We start from the raw sequence: 11,602 nt of genomic DNA, 5'->3' as shown, positions 1-11,602 counted from the left end.
CAGACACCCTCCTCTGGTAGCAGCGAGTGAGAGGGAGAAGGAGATCATCTCGCACAGACACCCTCCTCTGGTATCAGCGAGTGAGAGGGAGAGGGAGATCATCTCGCACAGACACCCTCCTCTGGTATCAGCGAGTGAGAGTGAGAGGGAGATCATCTCACAAAGACACCCTCCTCTGGTATCAGCGAGTGAGAGGGAGAGGGAGACCATCTCGCACAGACACCCTCCACTGGTATCAGCGAGTGAGAGGGAGAGATCATCTCACACAGACACCCTCCTCTGGTATAAGCGAGTGAGAGGGAGAGGGAGATCATCTCACACAGACACGGCCTCTGGTATCAGCGAGTGAGAGGAAGAGGGAGATCATCTCACACAGACACCCTCCTCTGGTAGCGGGGAGTGAGAGGGAGAGGGAGATCATCTCACACAGACACCCTCCTCTGGTATCAGCGAGTGAGAGGGAGAGGGAGACCATCTCACACAGACACCCTCCTCTGGTATCGGCGAGTGAGAGGGAGAGAGAGACCATCTCACACAGACATCGTACTCTGGTAGCGGCGAGTGAGAGGGAGAGGGAGATCATCTCGCACAGACACCCTCCTCTGGTAGCAGCGAGTGAGAGGGAGAGGTAGATCATCTCACACAGACACCCTCCTCTGGTATCAGCGAGTGAGAGGGAGAGGGAGACCATCTCGCACAGACACCCTCCTCTTGTATCAGCGAGTTAGAGGGAGAGGGAGACCATCTCGCACAGACACCCTCCTCTGGTAGTGGCGAGTGAGAGGGAGAGGGAGATCACCTCACACAGACACCCTCCTCTGGTAGCGGCGAATGAGAGGGAGAGGGAGACCATCTCGCACAGACACCCTCCACTGGTATCAGCGAGTGAGAGGGAGAGATCATCTCACACAGATACCCTCCTCTGGTATCAGCGAGTGAGTGGGAGAGGGAGACCATCTCGCACAGACACCCTCCACTGGTATCAGCGAGTGAGAGGGAGAGATCATCTCACACTGACACCCTCCTCTGGTATCAGCGAGTGAGAGGGAGAGGGAGATCATCTCACACAGACACGGCCTCTGGTATCAGCGAGTGAGAGGAAGAGGGAGATCATCTCACACAGACACCCTCCTCTGGTAGCGGGGAGTGAGAGGGAGAGGGAGATCATCTCACACAGACTCCCTCCTCTGGTATCAACGACTGAGAGGGAGAGGGAGACCATCTTGCACAGACACCATCCTCTGGTATCAGCGAGTGACAGGGAGAGGGATACCATCTCGCACAGACACCCTCCTCTGGTATCAGCGAGTGAGAGGGAGAGGGAGATCATCTCGCACAGACACCCTCCGCTGGTAGCGGCGAGTGAGAGGGAGAGGAAGATTATCTTGCACAAACACCCTCCTCTAGTATCAGCGAGTGAGAGGGAGAGGGAGACCATCTCGCACAGACACCCTCCGCTGGTAGCGGCGAGTGAGAGGGAGAGGAAGATTATCTTGCACAAACACCCTCCTCTAGTATCAGCGAGTGAGAGGGAGAGAGAGACCATCTCACACAGACATCGTACTCTGGTAGCGGCGAGTGAGAGGGAGAGGGAGATCATCTCGCACAGACACCCTCCTCTGGTAGCAGCGAGTGAGAGGGAGAGGGAGATCATCTCGCACAGACACCCTCCTCTGGTAGCAGCGAGTGAGAGGGAGAGGGAGATCATCTCACACAGACACCCTCCTCTGGTTTCAGTGAGTGAGAGGGAGAGGGTGATCATCTCGCGCAACAACCCTACACTGGTATCAGCGAGTGAGATGGAGAGGGAGACCATCTCGCGCTGACACCCTCCTCAGGTAGCGGCGAGTGAGAGGGAGAGGGAGATCATCTCACACAGACACCCTCCTCTGGTATCGGCAAGTGTGGGGGAGAGGGAGACCATCTCGCACAGACACCCTCCTCTGGTATCAGCGAGTGAGAGGGAGAGGGAGACCATCTCGCACAGACACCCTCCTCTTGTATCAGCGAGTTAGAGGGAGAGGGAGACCATCTCGCACAGACACCCTCCTCTGGTAGTGGCGAGTGAGAGGGAGAGGGAGATCATCTCACACAGACACCCTCCTCTGGTAGCGGCGAATGAGAGGGAGAGGGAGACCATCTCGCACAGACACCCTCCACTGGTATCAGCGAGTGAGAGGGAGAGATCATCTCACACAGACACCCTCCTCTGGTATCAGCGAGTGAGAGGGAGAGGGAGACCATCTCGCAGAGACACCCTCCACTGGTATCAGCGAGTGAGAGGGAGAGATCATCTCACACAGACACCCTCCTCTGGTATCAGCGAGTGAGAGGGAGAGGGAGATCATCTCATACAGACACGGCCTCTGGTATCAGCGAGTGAGAGGAAGAGGGAGATCATCTCACACAGACACCCTCCTCTGGTAGCGGCGAGTGAGAGTGAGAGGGAGATCATCTCACACAGACACCCTCCTCTGGTATCAACGACTGAGAGGGAGAGGGAGACAATCTTGCAAAGACACCATCCTCTGGTATCAGCGAGTGACAGGGAGAGGGATACCATCTCGCACAGACACCCTCCTCTGGTATCAGCGAGTGAGAGGGAGAGGGAGATCATCTCGCACCGACACCCTCCTCTGGTATCAGCGATTGAGAGGGAGAGGGAGATCATCTCACACAGACACCCTCCTCTGGTACCAGCGAGTGAGAGGGAGAGGGAGACCATCTCACATAAACACCCTCCTCTGGTAGCTTAGAGTGAGAGGGAGAGGGAGACCATCTCGCACAGACTCCCTCCTCTGGTAGCAGCGAGTGAGAGGGAGAGGGAGATCATCTCACACAGACACCCTCCTCTGGTATCAGCGAGTGAGAGGGAGAGGGAGACCATCTCACACAGACACCCTCCTCTGGTAGCAGCGAGTGAGAGGGAGAAGGAGATCATCTCGCACAGACACCCTCCTCTGGTATCAGCGAGTGAGAGGGAGAGGGAGATCATCTCGCACAGACACCCTCCTCTGGTATCAGCGAGTGAGAGTGAGAGGGAGATCATCTCACAAAGACACCCTCCTCTGGTATCAGCGAGTGAGAGGGAGAGGGAGACCATCTCGCACAGACACCCTCCACTGGTATCAGCGAGTGAGAGGGAGAGATCATCTCACACAGACACCCTCCTCTGGTATCAGCGAGTGAGAGGGAGAGGGAGACCATCTCACACAGACACCCTACTCTGGTATCAGCGAGTGAGAGGGAGAGGGAGATCATCTCACACAGACACGGCCTCTGGTATCAGCGAGTGAGAGGAAGAGGGAGATTATCTCACACAGACACCCTCCTCTGGTATCAACGAGAGAGAGGGAGAGGGAGACCATCTCGCACAGACACCCTTATCTGGTAGCGGCGAGTGAGAGGGAGAGGGAGACCATCTCACTCAGACACCCTCCTCTGGTATCAGCGAGTGAGAGGGAGAGGGAGATCATCTCACACAGACACCCTCCTCTGGTAGCCGCGTGTGAGAGGGAGAGGGAGACCATCTCACACAGACACCCTCCTCTTGTAGCGGCGAGTGAGAGGGAGAGGGAGACCATCTCACAGAGACACCATCCTCTGGTAGCGGCGAGTGAGAGGGAGAGGGAGAGCATCTCGCACAGACACCCTCCGCTGGTAGCAGCGAGTGAGAGGGAGAGGACGATCATCTCGCACAGACACCATCCTCTGGTATCAGCGAGTGAGAGGGAGAAGGAGACCATCTCACACAGACACCATCCTCTGGTATCAGCGAGTGAGAGGGAGAGGGAGACCATCTCGCACAGACACCCTCCGCTGGTAGCAGCGAGTGAGAGGGAGAGGACGATCATCTCGCACAGACATCGTACTCTGGTATCGGCGAGTGAGAGGGAGAGGGAGATCATCTCGCACAGACACACTACTCTGGTACCGGCGAGTGGGAGGGAGAGGGAGACCATCTCGCACAGACACCCTCCTCTGGTATCAGCGAGTGAGAGGGAGAGGGAGACCATCTCGCACAGACACCCTCCGCTGGTAGCAGCGAGTGAGAGGGAGAGGACGATCATCTCGCACAGACATCGTACTCTGGTATCGGCGAGTGAGAGGGAGAGGGAGATCATCTCGCACAGACACCCTCCTTTGGTATCGGCGAGTGAGAGGGAGAGGGAGATCATCTCGCACAGACACCCTCCTCTGGTATCGGCGAGTGAGAGGGAGAGGGAGATCATCTCGCACAGACACCCTTCTCTGGTATCAACGAGTGAGAGGGAGAGGGAGACCATCTCGCACAGACTCCCTCCTCTGGTATCAGCGAGTGAGAGGGAGAGGGAGATCATCTCGCACAGACACCCTCCTCTGGTATCAGCGAGTGAGAGGGAGAGGGAGATCATCTCACACAGACACCCTCCTCTGGTATCAGCGAGTGAGAGGGAGAGGGAGACCATCACGCTCAGACACCCTCCTCTGGTAGCGGCGAGTGAGAGGGAGAGGTAGATTATCTCTCACAGACACCCTACTCTGGTATCAGCGAGTGAGAGGGAGAGGGAGACCATCTCGCACAGACACCCTCCTCTGGAAGCGGCGAGTGAGAGGGAGAGGGAGATCATCTCACACAGACACCCTCCACTGATAGCGGCGAGTGAGAGGGAGAGGGAGATCATCTCACACAGACACCATCCTCTGGTATCAGCGATTGAGAGGGAGAGGGAGATCATCTCGCACAGACACCCTCCTCTGGTATCAGCGATTGAGAGGGAGAGGGTGATCATCTCGCACAGACACCCTCCTCTGGTATCAGCGATTGAGAGGGAGAGGGAAATCATCTCGCAGAGACACCCTCCTCTGGTAGAGCGAGTGAGAGGGAGAAGGAGACCATCTCGCACAGACACCCTCCTCTGGTATCAGCGATTGAGAGGGAGAGGGAGACAATCTCACACAGACACCCTCCTCTGGGAGCGGCGAGTGAGAGGGAGAGGGAGACCATCTCGGACAGACACCTCCTCTGGTAGCGGCGAGTGAGAGGGAGGGGGAGGCCATCTCGCACAGACACCCTCCTCTGGTAGCGGCGAGTGAGAGGGAGAGGGAGAGAATGTCGCACAGACACCCTCCTCTGGTAGCGGCGAGTGAGAGGGAGAGGGAGACCATCTCGCACAGACAGCCTCCTCTGGTAGCGGCGAGTGAGAGGGAGAGGGAGATCATCTTGCACAGACACCCTCCACTGGTAGCGGCGAGTGAGAGGGAGAGGGAAACCAGCTCGCACAGATTCCCTCCTCTGGTAGCGGCGAGTGAGAGGGAGAGGGAGACCATCTTGCACAGACACCCTCCACAGGTAGCGGCGAGTGAGAGGGAGAGGGAAACCAGCTCGCACAGACTCCCTCCTCTGGTAGCGGCGAACAAGAGGGAGAGGGAGACCATCTCGCACAGACACCCTCCTCTGGTAGCGGCGAGTGAGAGGGAGAGGGAGGTCATCTCACACAGATACCCTCCTCTGGTAGCGGCAAGTGAGAGGGAGCGGGAGACCATCTCGCACAGACACCCTCCTCTGGTATCAACGAGTGAGAGGGAGAGGGAGACCCATCTCGCACAGACATCGTCATCTGGTAGCGGCGAGTGAGAGGGAGAGTGAGACCATCTCGCACAGACACCCTCCTCTGGTAGTGGCGAGTGAGAGGGAGAGGGAGACCATCTCACACAGACACCCTCCTCTGGTATCAACGAGTGAGAAGGAGAGGGAGACCATCTCGCACAGACACCCTCCTCTGGTATCAACGAGTGAGAGGGAGAGGGAGACCATCTCGCACAGACACCCTCCTCCGGTAGCGGCGAGTGAGAGGGAGAGGGAGATCATCTCGCACAGACACCCTCCTTTGGTATCAGCGAGTGAGGGGGAGAGGGATACCATCTCGCACAGACACCCTCCTCTGGTAGCGGCGAGTGAGAGGGAGAGGGAGACCGTCTCACACAGACACACTGCTCTGGTAGCGGCGAGTGAGAGGGAGAGGTAGATCATCTCACAGAGACACCCTCCTCTGGTATCAACGAGTGAGAGGGAGAGGGAGATCATCTCACACAGACACCCTCCTCTGGTAGAGCGAGTGAGAGGGAGAGGGAGATCATCTCGCACAGATACCCTCCTCTGGTAGCGGCGAGTGAGAGGGAGAGGGAGACCATCTCGCACAAGCACCCTCCTCTGGTATCAGCGATTGAGAGAGAGAGGGAGATCATCTCACACAGACACCCTCCTCTGGTATCGGCGAGTGAGAAGGAGAGGGAGACCATCTCGCACAGACACCCTCCTCTGGTATCAGCGAGTGAGAGGGAGAGGGAGACCATCTCGCAAAAACACCCTCCTCTGGTATCAGCGAGTGAGAGGGAGAGGGTGATCATCTCGCGCAGCAACCCTACACTGGTATCAGCGAGTGAGATGGAGAGGGAGACCATCTCGCGCAGACACCATCCTCAGGTAGCGGCGAGTGAGAGGGAGAGGGAGATCATCTCACACAGACACCCTCCTCTGGCATCGGCGAGTGCGAACGAGAGGGAGATCATCTCACACAGACACCCTCCTCTGGTAGCGGCGAGTGAGAGGGAGAGGGAGATCATCTCACACAGACACCCTCCTCTGGTATCGGCGAGAGAGATGGAGAGGGAGACCATCTCGCACAGACACCCTCCTCTGGTATCAGCGAGTGAGAGGGAGAGGGAGACCATCTCGCACAGACACCCTCCTCTGGTAGTGGCGAGTGAGAGGGAGAGGGAGATCATCTCACACAGACACCCTCCTCTGGTATCAGCGAGTGTGAGGGAGAGGGAGACCATCTCGCACAGACACCCTCCTCTGGTATCAGCGAGTGAGAGGGAGAGGTCATCTCACACAGACACCCTCCTCTGGTATCAGCGAGTGAGAGGGAGAGGGAGACCATCTCACACAGACACCCTCTTCTGGTATCAGCGAGTGAGAGGGAGAGGGAGAGCATCTCACACAGACACCCTCCTCTGGTATCCGCGAGTGAGAGGGAGAGGGAGATCATGTCACACAGACACCCTCCTCTGGTAGTGGCGAGTGAGAGGGAGAGGGAGATCATCTCACACAGACACGGCCTCTGGTATCAGCGAGTGAGAGGAAGAGGGAGATCATCTCACACAGACACCCTCCTCTGGTATCAACGAGAGAGAGAGAGAGGGAGATCATCTCACACAGACACGGCCTCTGGTATCAGCGAGTGAGAGGGAGAGGGAGACCATCTCGCACAGACACGCTTATCTGGTAGCGGCGAGTGAGAGGGAGAGGGAGACAATCTCACACAGACACCCTCCTCTGGTATCAGCGAGTGAGAGGGAGAGGGAGACCATCTCACACAGACACCCTCCTCTGGTATCAGTGAGTGAGAGGGAGAGGGAGAGCATCTCACACAGACACCCTCCTCTGGTATCAGCGAGTGAGAGGGAGAGGGAGATCATCTCACACAGACACCCTCCTCTTGTAGCCGCGTGTGAGAGGGAGAGGGAGACCATCTCACACAGACACCCTCCTCTGGTAGCGGCGAGTGAGAGGGAGAGGGAGACCATCTCACACAGACACCCTCCTCTGGTATCAGCGAGTGAGAGGGAGAGGGAGATCATCTCACACAGACACCCTCCTCTTGTAGCCGCGTGTGAGAGGGAGAGGGAGACCATCTCACACAGACACCCTCCTCTGGTAGCGGCGAGTGAGAGGGAGAGGGAGACCATCTCACAGAGACACCCTCCTCTGGTAGCGGCGAGTGAGAGGGAGAGGGAGAGCATCTCGCACAGACACCCTCCGCTGGTAGCAGCGAGTGAGAGGGAGAGGACGATCATCTCGCACAGACACCATCCTCTGGTATCAGCGAGTGAGAGGGAGAGGGAGACCATCTCACACAGACACCATCCTCTGGTTGCAGCGAGTGAGTGGGAGAGGGAGAGCATCTCGCACAGACACCCTCCTCTGGTATCAGCGAGTGAGAGGGAGAGGGAGACCATCTCGCACAGACACCCTCCTCTGGTATCAGCGAGTGAGAGGGAGAGGGAGACCATCTCGCACAGACACCCTCCGCTGGTAGCGGCGAGTGAGAGGGAGAGGAAGATTATCTTGCACAAACACCCTCCTCTGGTATCAGCGAGTGAGAGGGAGAGAGAGACCATCTCACACAGACATCGTACTCTGGTAGCGGCGAGTGAGAGGGAGAGGGAGATCATCTCGCACAGACACCCTCCTCTGGTAGCAGCGAGTGAGAGGGAGAGGTAGATCATCTCACACAGACACCCTCCTCTGGTTTCAGTGAGTGAGAGGGAGAGGGTGATCATCTCGCGCAGCAACCCTACACTGGTATCAGCGAGTGAGATGGAGAGGGAGACCATCTCGCACAGACACCCTCCTCTTGTATCAGCGAGTTAGAGGGAGAGGGAGACCATCTCGCACAGACACCCTCCTCTGGTAGTGGCGAGTGAGAGGGAGAGGGAGATCATCTCACACAGACACCCTCCTCTGGTAGCGGCGAATGAGAGGGAGAGGGAGACCATCTCGCACAGACACCCTCCACTGGTATCAGCGAGTGAGAGGGAGAGATCATCTCACACAGACACCCTCCTCTGGTAGCGGGGAGTGAGAGGGAGAGGGAGATCATCTCACACAGACACCCTCCTCTGGTATCAGCGAGTGACAGGGAGAGGGATACCATCTCGCACAGACACCCTCCTCTGGTATCAGCGAGTGAGAGGGAGAGGGAGATCATCTCGCACAGACACCCTCCTCTGGTATCAGCGATTGAGAGGGAGAGGGAGATCATCTCACACAGACACCCTCCTCTGGTACCAGCGAGTGAGAGGGAGAGGGAGACCATCTCACATAGACACCCTCCTCTGGTAGCGGCGAGTGAGAGGGAGAGGGAGACCATCTCGCACAGACTCCTTCCTCTGGTAGCAGCGAGTGAGAGGGAGAGGGAGATCATCTCACACAGACACCCTCCTCTGGTAGCAGCGAGTGAGAGGGAGAGATCATCTCACACAGACACCCTCCTCTGGTAGCAGCGAGTGAGAGGGAGAGATCATCTCACACAGACACCCTCCTCTGGTAGCAGCGAGTGAGAGGGAGAAGGAGATCATCTCGCACAGACACCCTCCTCTGGTATCAGCGAGTGAGAGGGAGAGGGAGATCATCTCGCACAGACACCCTCCTCTGGTATCAGCGAGTGAGAGTGAGAGTGAGATCATCTCACAAAGACACCCTCCTCTGGTATCAGCGAGTGAGAGGGAGAGGGAGACCATCTCGCACAGACACCCTCCACTGGTATCAGCGAGTGAGAGGGAGAGATCATCTCACACAGACACCCTCCTCTGGTATAAGCGAGTGAGAGGGAGAGGGAGATCATCTCACACAGACACGGCCTCTGGTATCAGCGAGTGAGAGGGAGAGGGAGATCATCTCACACAGACACCCTCCTCTGGTAGCGGGGAGTGAGAGGGAGAGGGAGATCATCTCACACAGACACCCTCCTCTGGTATCAGCGAGTGAGAGGGAGAGTGAGACCATCTCACACAGACACCCTCCTCTGGTATCGGCGAGTGAGAGGGAGAGAGAGACCATCTCACACAGACATCGTACTCTGGTAGCGGCGAGTGAGAGGGAGAGGGAGATCATCTCGCACAGACACCCTCCTCTGGTAGCAGCGAGTGAGAGGGAGAGGTAGATCATCTCATACAGACACCCTCCTCTGGTTTCAGTGAGTGAGAGGGAGAGGGTGATCATCTCGCGCAGCAACCCTACACTGGTATCAGCGAGTGAGATGGAGAGGGAGACCATCTCGCGCAGACACCCTCCTCAGGTAGCGGCGAGTGAGAGGGAGAGGGAGATCATCTCACACAGACACCCTCCTCTGGTATCGGCAAGTGTGGGGGAGAGGGAGACCATCTCGCACAGACACCCTCCTCTGGTATCAGCGAGTGAGAGGGAGAGGGAGACCATCTCGCACAGACACCCTCCTCTTGTATCAGCGAGTTAGAGGGAGAGGGAGACCATCTCGCACAGACACCCTCCTCTGGGAGTGGCGAGTGAGAGGGAGAGGGAGATCATCTCACACAGACACACTCCTCTGGTAGCGGCGAATGAGAGGGAGAGGGAGACCATCTCGCACAGACACCCTCCACTGGTATCAGCGAGTGAGAGGGAGAGATCATCTCACACAGACACCCTCCTCTGGTATCAGCGAGTGAGAGGGAGAGGGAGACCATCTCGCACAGACACCCTCCACTGGTATCAGCGAGTGAGAGGGAGAGATCATCTCACACAGACACCCTCCTCTGGTATCAGCGAGTGAGAGGGAGAGGGAGATCATCTCGCACAGACACCCTCCTCTAGTATCAGCGAGTGAGAGTGAGAGGGAGATCATCTCACAAAGACACCCTCCTCTGGTATCAGCGAGTGAGAGGGAGAGGGAGACCATCTCGCACAGACACCCTCCACTGGTATCAGCGAGTGAGAAGGAGAGATCATCTCACACAGACACCCTCCTCTGGTATCAGCGAGTGAGAGGGAGAGGGAGATCATCTCACACAGACACGTCCTCTGGTATCAGCGAGTGAGAGGAAGAGGGAGATCATCTCACACAGACACCCTCCTCTGGTAGCGGGGAGTGAGAGGGAGAGGGAGATCATCTCACACAGACACCCTCCTCTGGTATCAACGACTGAGAGGGAGAGGGAGACCATCTTGCAAAGACACCATCCTTTGGTATCAGCGAGTGACAGGGAGAGGGATACCATCTCGCACAGACACCCTCCTCTGGTATCAGCGAGTGAGAGGGAGAGGGAGATCATCTCGCACAGACACCCTCCTCTGGTATCAGCGAGTGAGAGGGAGAGGGAGATCATCTCACACAGACACCCTCCTCTGGTACCAGCGAGTGAGAGGGAGAGGGAGACCATCTCACATAGACACCCTCCTCTGGTAGCGGCGAGTGAGAGGGAGAGGGAGACCATCTCGCACAGACACCCTCCTCTGGAAGCAGCGAGTGAGAGGGAGAGGGAGATCATCTCACACAGACACCCTCCTCTGGTAGCAGCGAGTGAGAGGGAGAAGGAGATCATCTCGCACAGACACCCTCCTCTGGTATCAGCGAGTGAGAGGGAGAGGGAGATCATCTCGCACAGACACCCTCCTCTGGTATCAGCGAGTGAGAGGGAGAGGGAGATCATCTCACACAGACACCCTCCTCTGGTATCAGCGAGTTAGAGGGAGAGGGAGACCATCTCACACAGACACCCTCCTCTGGTATCGGCGAGTGAGAGGGAGAGGGAGACCATCTCGCACAGACACCCTCCGCTGGTAGCAGCGAGTGAGAGGGAGAGGGAGATCATCTCACACAGACACCCTCCTCTGGTAGCGGCGAGTGAGAGGGAGAGGGAGATCATCTCGCACAGACACCCTCCTCTGGTATCAGCGAGTGAGAGGGAGAGGGAGACCATCTCGCACAGTCTCCCTCCTCTGGTATCAGCGAGTGAGAGGGAGAGGGAGATCATTTCGGACAGACACCCTCCTCTGGTATCGGCGAGTAAGAGGGAGAGGGAGACCATCTCGCACAGA

The sequence above is a fragment of the Hypanus sabinus genome, chromosome 3, assembly GCF_030144855.1.
Source record: "Hypanus sabinus isolate sHypSab1 chromosome 3, sHypSab1.hap1, whole genome shotgun sequence".
Lineage (NCBI taxonomy): Eukaryota > Metazoa > Chordata > Chondrichthyes > Myliobatiformes > Dasyatidae > Hypanus > Hypanus sabinus.
Note: the sequence above shows the minus strand (reverse complement) of the source record.